The sequence below is a fragment of the Arachis ipaensis genome, unplaced genomic scaffold (genome assembly GCF_000816755.2).
Source record: "Arachis ipaensis cultivar K30076 unplaced genomic scaffold, Araip1.1 Aipa322, whole genome shotgun sequence".
In the NCBI taxonomy this organism is placed as follows: domain Eukaryota; kingdom Viridiplantae; phylum Streptophyta; class Magnoliopsida; order Fabales; family Fabaceae; genus Arachis; species Arachis ipaensis.
Window position 1 is genome coordinate 173,591 of NW_015496054.1, and position 5,649 is coordinate 179,239.

The 5,649-nt window shown below is 38.8% G+C and overlaps 1 pseudogene; it reads left to right on the forward strand.

Moving 5' to 3' along the window:
• The first annotated feature begins 475 nt into the window (after positions 1 to 475).
• Positions 476 to 2,895, forward strand: LOC107624683 (annotated as a pseudogene).
• The last annotated feature ends 2,754 nt before the right edge of the window (positions 2,896 to 5,649 follow it).

Genomic DNA, 5,649 nt, shown 5'->3' on the forward strand with positions numbered 1-5,649 from the left:
GAATTGAACTTTATTTTGTGTTACGAATGTATGATTCTTGATTAGAGGATTTTTACTGTTCAGTTCTTTTATGTGAGATGGAAATGATACTCTTATTAAAAGTTATTGATTACTTGATTATTAGAAGTTATTGTTGATTACTTGATTGAAACTTAGAAATTAATTAAAAAGATTTATTTTGTGAACTTTTAATGATAAATTATGGACATTTTGAAATTAGTTTAGAAATTATTAAATTTGAATAACTGAAATTATATATTGAATTTTTAATAATTTATTGTATATTTAAGTAAATCAGTTCAATCACGGTTCGATCCCAGTTGAACCATTGAACCTATCACTCGATCAGTTCAATAACCGGTTCGGTTCTTGCAATCTTGGAAAGTAGGTCAATACTCTTAAAAAGTTTGCAATGCGATGAGTGAATCCATGTTTATGGCTGCTGTGTTAAACCCTCCCAAAACCCCCTTTCAAACTCAACCTCACACCTGCTTTTCCGCCTCCCCCAACCTCCACCGCACTCACTTTTAAACCAAACAACAACTTCCCCACACTCTCCACCACCATACAACCACAAAAACATGCCGCTCTACTTGACACTCTTCTCAACAGCACACACAAAAATCAAGTGCTCTAATCTATTAGAACCACCTCCCCCTTCAACTGCCTATCCGAAACAAATCTTCACCATACAGTTCCCGCCCTCACCTCCAAAACCAGGGAAAAGGTGCATATTTCCCTCTTTGATTCCTCTCCAATTTATCTACTCATTAATACAAATGAATGGAAGTCGAGATTTCTGGTAAAATTGCAACAGTAATATAAAAGCAGAAAACATTGACTAAAAAAATCATCTGAAAAATTAATGAATTTGCTTACTTGTGGTCTTATGGTACAGGTTAGAAACGTATGATAATGGAGAGTACCTTGTTCTAGTTACTATTGTTGATAGAGTCCTTGCCTCAATTCCCTTCAAGGGACAGGTTTTGTGTTCTTATTCTCTATCCTTGTTCTCTGTATGAGCTGTTTACTTGGTTCATCATGGATCACACTCAATGTTCTTTATTCCCACTTGCAGGTGGTTAACCAGACAAGCTTGTGGTGGTTTGAGAGAACCCAACATATAACTGCTAATGCCGTTGTGTTCACTCCTGATCCTAATGTTATCATAGCAAAGAAATGTTCTATTTTTCTGTTGAGTTTGTTGGTGAGTATTTTGTTAATTGGTATTTCAGATTGGTGCTTGCATACACATTTTATCAAATGATTTCAATGGTTATGAATTGGCATATATGTTTGGTATAGGTTGTGGAGGAGGAGTTAGTTTGCTAGAAATGATAGCTTGAAAAATATGATAGAAATAAAATATATTTCCCCGGAACTAGGATAAAAGTAAACATTGCATCATTAAGTGCTCTAAGTTTATTCATGCTACCCAAATTTCAACATGCCATGCTCATTCTTTATTCATGTTGCCGTCAATATTATCAAAATATTTTCTTTACAAAAGTGTAGATGAGGATTCTAGAAACTATTTGTTGACACCTTATTACGGCTGGTTTGTAGCTAGAGGGTTTGTGACCAGAATGACTGATACTTCACTATGAACAGTCTATAATAAAGGCATTCAGAACTATTGTGGCAATGTCCTCCCGATGGTGAGGTCCCTATATTTTTTGTTTTTCATTCTTACAATTGTTTGTCTCTTTATTTTATAGGCTATAATGTTATATAACACATAACAAGTTCGGTAAAAAACCAAAAGCTGGTTGAAAATATATTCACGCCTAGAACCAAAGTTGCAGATCATGATGTTCCTGTACTTCCAGATGAGGTATTATTCCTTGTACTCTCATCTGCATCTATCTTTTCAATACAATTGAAGTTATAGTAGAGGACTAGATTTAGAGACCCAAGGAATGAATAGGCAGATCAAATAATGTTGCAAGAATAAGAAATAATAGGCAGATTCATCTTATTATGCTGTTTTTTCTTCTTCTTTTTTTAAGGCAACGTCAATGTTTTTCTGGATAATATTATTTTCTTAAGAGCCTAGTTCATATCATACAGTACAATTGCTTCTTGATACTAGTGAGGATATGATTAATGATGGATAATATTTTTACTATTTTTTAAAAGTTTTCTTTTATCTAACCTTTTCAATTCTTTTTATAATCTGTTTTCCTTGCAGATTATAGAATGGGGATTAATGACAAGAGCTGATTATGAGGAAGTCAGCAGAAATGCTTTAAGTCTTTTGAATACCGTCAGGTAATTAAGCATTTTATCATGTCATTTATAAATTTGGTGAAATGAAAAAAGTAATGGCATGCCTTCTCAATGTATCCCGAGATAGTAACGACACACTCTCAATGTATGTGTTATCTGTTATTTGGATTAAAGAGATGAATAGATGGTGTAGACTTATTCTTCAGAATTGTCAGTCTGTTGCACTGGATCACTTCTAGTTCAATGAAAATCTCGAACTTGTCCATGTATTCTTTTCAATAATGCCTTACTGGAACAAAAGTATAAATAGCATTTCTCTATGATGAATGGAAAGCTTATCGTTATTATTGCTATGATGCAATTTGACTTTTGACATTGGCTTGCTTTGATGAAATTTGAATTTCCAGTGGCTTCAGAACATAGCCTTATATTGGTTGACACAAAGTATGAATTTGGGAAGGCAGAAGATGGTTCAATTATGTTGATTGATAAAGTTCATTGGAATCCCTGATGCTTATTAGATTCTAAAATGCACTCCACACAATTTATGGATATATAATAGAGTTTCGTTTTAGAAGATATTGGGTTGCCAATTCTTATCTTGAGCGCTTTCAAAATGGTTTGGAGTCTGAAAATGTTGATAATGTGCTATATCTGTATCAATAACTTTATTTCCTATGTAGAGTGCATTATATTTTATTTTTTGCTTAAAGATTTAGGGATATGTTAGCTTATTCGGAATAAAATAACATATCCCTATAAATTTAAGCAAAAAAAAAAAAATATAATGCACTCTACATAGGAAATAAAGTTACTGATATATATAGAGCACTTTATCAACATTTTCAGGCTCTAAACCATTTTGAAAGTGCTCAAGATAAGAATTGGCAATCCTCTACTTGAATCAGGAATGTGCGCCTGCAATTTTCAAAAACTAAACTTTATTCTATATTCTTAAATTGTGCAGAGTACATTTCAGAATCTGTTCCGAGGGTTATCTGAAACTGTAGGTCGATCTCGGACGAGATCTTCTCTACTGGTTGGAGATGACGTGTCCGGCAGGTGGGTGGCGGCCGGAGCTGTCGTGTCCGACTTGTGAGACTGGCTGCACTGCTGATCCTTCATTATCGGAGGGTGGGGGGTACCTGCAAGGGACTCCGATGCTTAAGTTAGCAAGGGTATTAGCAGGTTTTTTGTAGAATCAGAGTATAAGTTATACCTGGGTGCTCCAGTGTATTTATAATGGTGTGGAGTGACCTTTTTAGATAAGATAAGTTAGTTATCTTATCTTATCTTATCTTATCTTTGAGTGAGGTCATCTTATCTTTAAGGGAACCGTCCTTATCTTTGTAGGCTCGGGAAAAACCTGCTTAATACCCTTGCTAACTTAAGCATCGGAGTCTCTTGCAGATACCACCACCCTCCGATGACAAAGGATCAGCAGCGCAGCCAGTCCAACAAGTCGGACACGACCGCTCCGGCCGCCACCCACCAGCCGGACACATCATCTCCGACCAGTACAGAAGATCTCGTCTGAGATCGACCTACAGTTTCAGGTAACCCTCGGAACATTGGCGCCGTTGCCGGGGAACCTGGAAGTCATCCCATCACCATGGCGGATGACCATGACAACGACCACGATTCGGACCTTGAAGATAGAATGCCGCATAAGAAGTCGGCCCAAAAAACCAAAACGTTATAAAAAGTGATCCCTAAACAGAGACCTAACAAAAGTCCAAACAAAACGGATCACTAGAAATAACTTCAGGCCGAAGTAAGGAAGTCGACATACAAGTTGGACCCAAATCAAGCCGCAAGTATGAAAATACAAAGGCAATCCAAAGAGGTCGGATAATAAGGCTCCAACACTCCCAAAAAACCTAAAAGGTACCAGATAGATGCAGACAAACGTGTCATAAAAAGCACAAAATATAATAATAACAAACTCAAGAGGCTACCAAAATCAGTCCCAAGAGCTTGAAAACTACTTTGTTTTTCAAAATAAAGTTGCTAAACAAGCAACTAAGAAAGTAGCAAAAAATCAGAACCACCATTTACAAAATATAAAAAGTTCAAAAGCCCACAAGCCGGGCTATCTACACAAAAATCTATAATAAATCATTGAGGATCCGAAGACTTCTCAGCAGCATCAACACGGGGTGAAGGAGGACGAGTCTGAAGAGGCACCGCATCCACTGTCCCATCATCCCGGTTCAAGATTTGACAATCAGGTTCTGACTCGGGATGACCAACCTCAGTTGAAGGAGCTGAAGAAGTTGGCACAACAGAGGCTTTGACGGTAGGCACTGAAGGAGGGTTGACATCATCATCATCATCAAGGTCATCAGGGACAATCTTACCGTCCTTCACAACGTTGTCCAAACTGAAGAGAGTAAGGTCAAGCTCGGGTGCAAGAACCAGAACCTGCTCCTTCAGGTTCTCATAAGCAGCAGTTATGCTGCCTACAAGGTGACCCTGGAGTTTGGCATAATCAGCCCGGGCAGACTCCAAATCATCCCTGAGACGCATCATCTCTTTATAGGTCGTGACATAACTCTCCTTGTGCCTCAACGCTGTGTCTTCAGCCAACTTCACAAAAGCCGCCAAGGCAACAACACTAGCCTTTTCACCCTGCAACTCTTTCTCTAACTTGGTCACCTTCACCTCGAGCTCCTCCTTCAAACCCTTCATCTGATCGAACTCCAACTTGGCCTCCTCTATAAAGGCCTTTGTAGCATGAAGGGGAAGATCTTGGGCAGTCCGATATAAGGCCACCCCCATGTGTGCCATCTTGATGCTGCTTCGAGTAATAAAATCCAGATGGCGAAGAAGAGAAACATCATCAGTAGGAATGGTACCATGAGGACCGATTTGCTGGTCCACAAACTCGACAGCATCGAAGTCAGGGGCATCAAGGTTAAAGGGCTTAGCTGTTTTTTGCTTTTTCGGTGGAGGAGCGCCAGAGGTAGCGACAGAAGCCTGTGGAGGATCAACCAAACGAACCCGAGGAGTAGGGATCATCCTCCTCGGTCCAGGAGAGCTCGGTATGGATGGCTTCGACTGAACCTGAGAGGACCCCTCCCCGGCCATCTTGGCCGAGATGTTCTGAGCTGCAGTAGCTTTCCTTGCCTTCTTAAAGGCCTTCATAGATTCATTATTTTTCACCATCTCTGGAAAAAACACAAATATTATTACAAATTAAGAGAAAAAGAAATAAACTCGACAAAATAAGCAAAAAACAAAAGAGAAATCAACCACTACCCAGCTCTGCTCGGAGGAGAGAGGGATTTCCTAAGAATTTCAAGAATTTCTGATGGGGAGGCTGCCCCCAGTTTTCTTCCAGCACAGTCACAAAGGCCTGCTCAGCCTCATCTAACATCTCCCACGTATATTTAGACACCACTACATTCTTTTGCCATT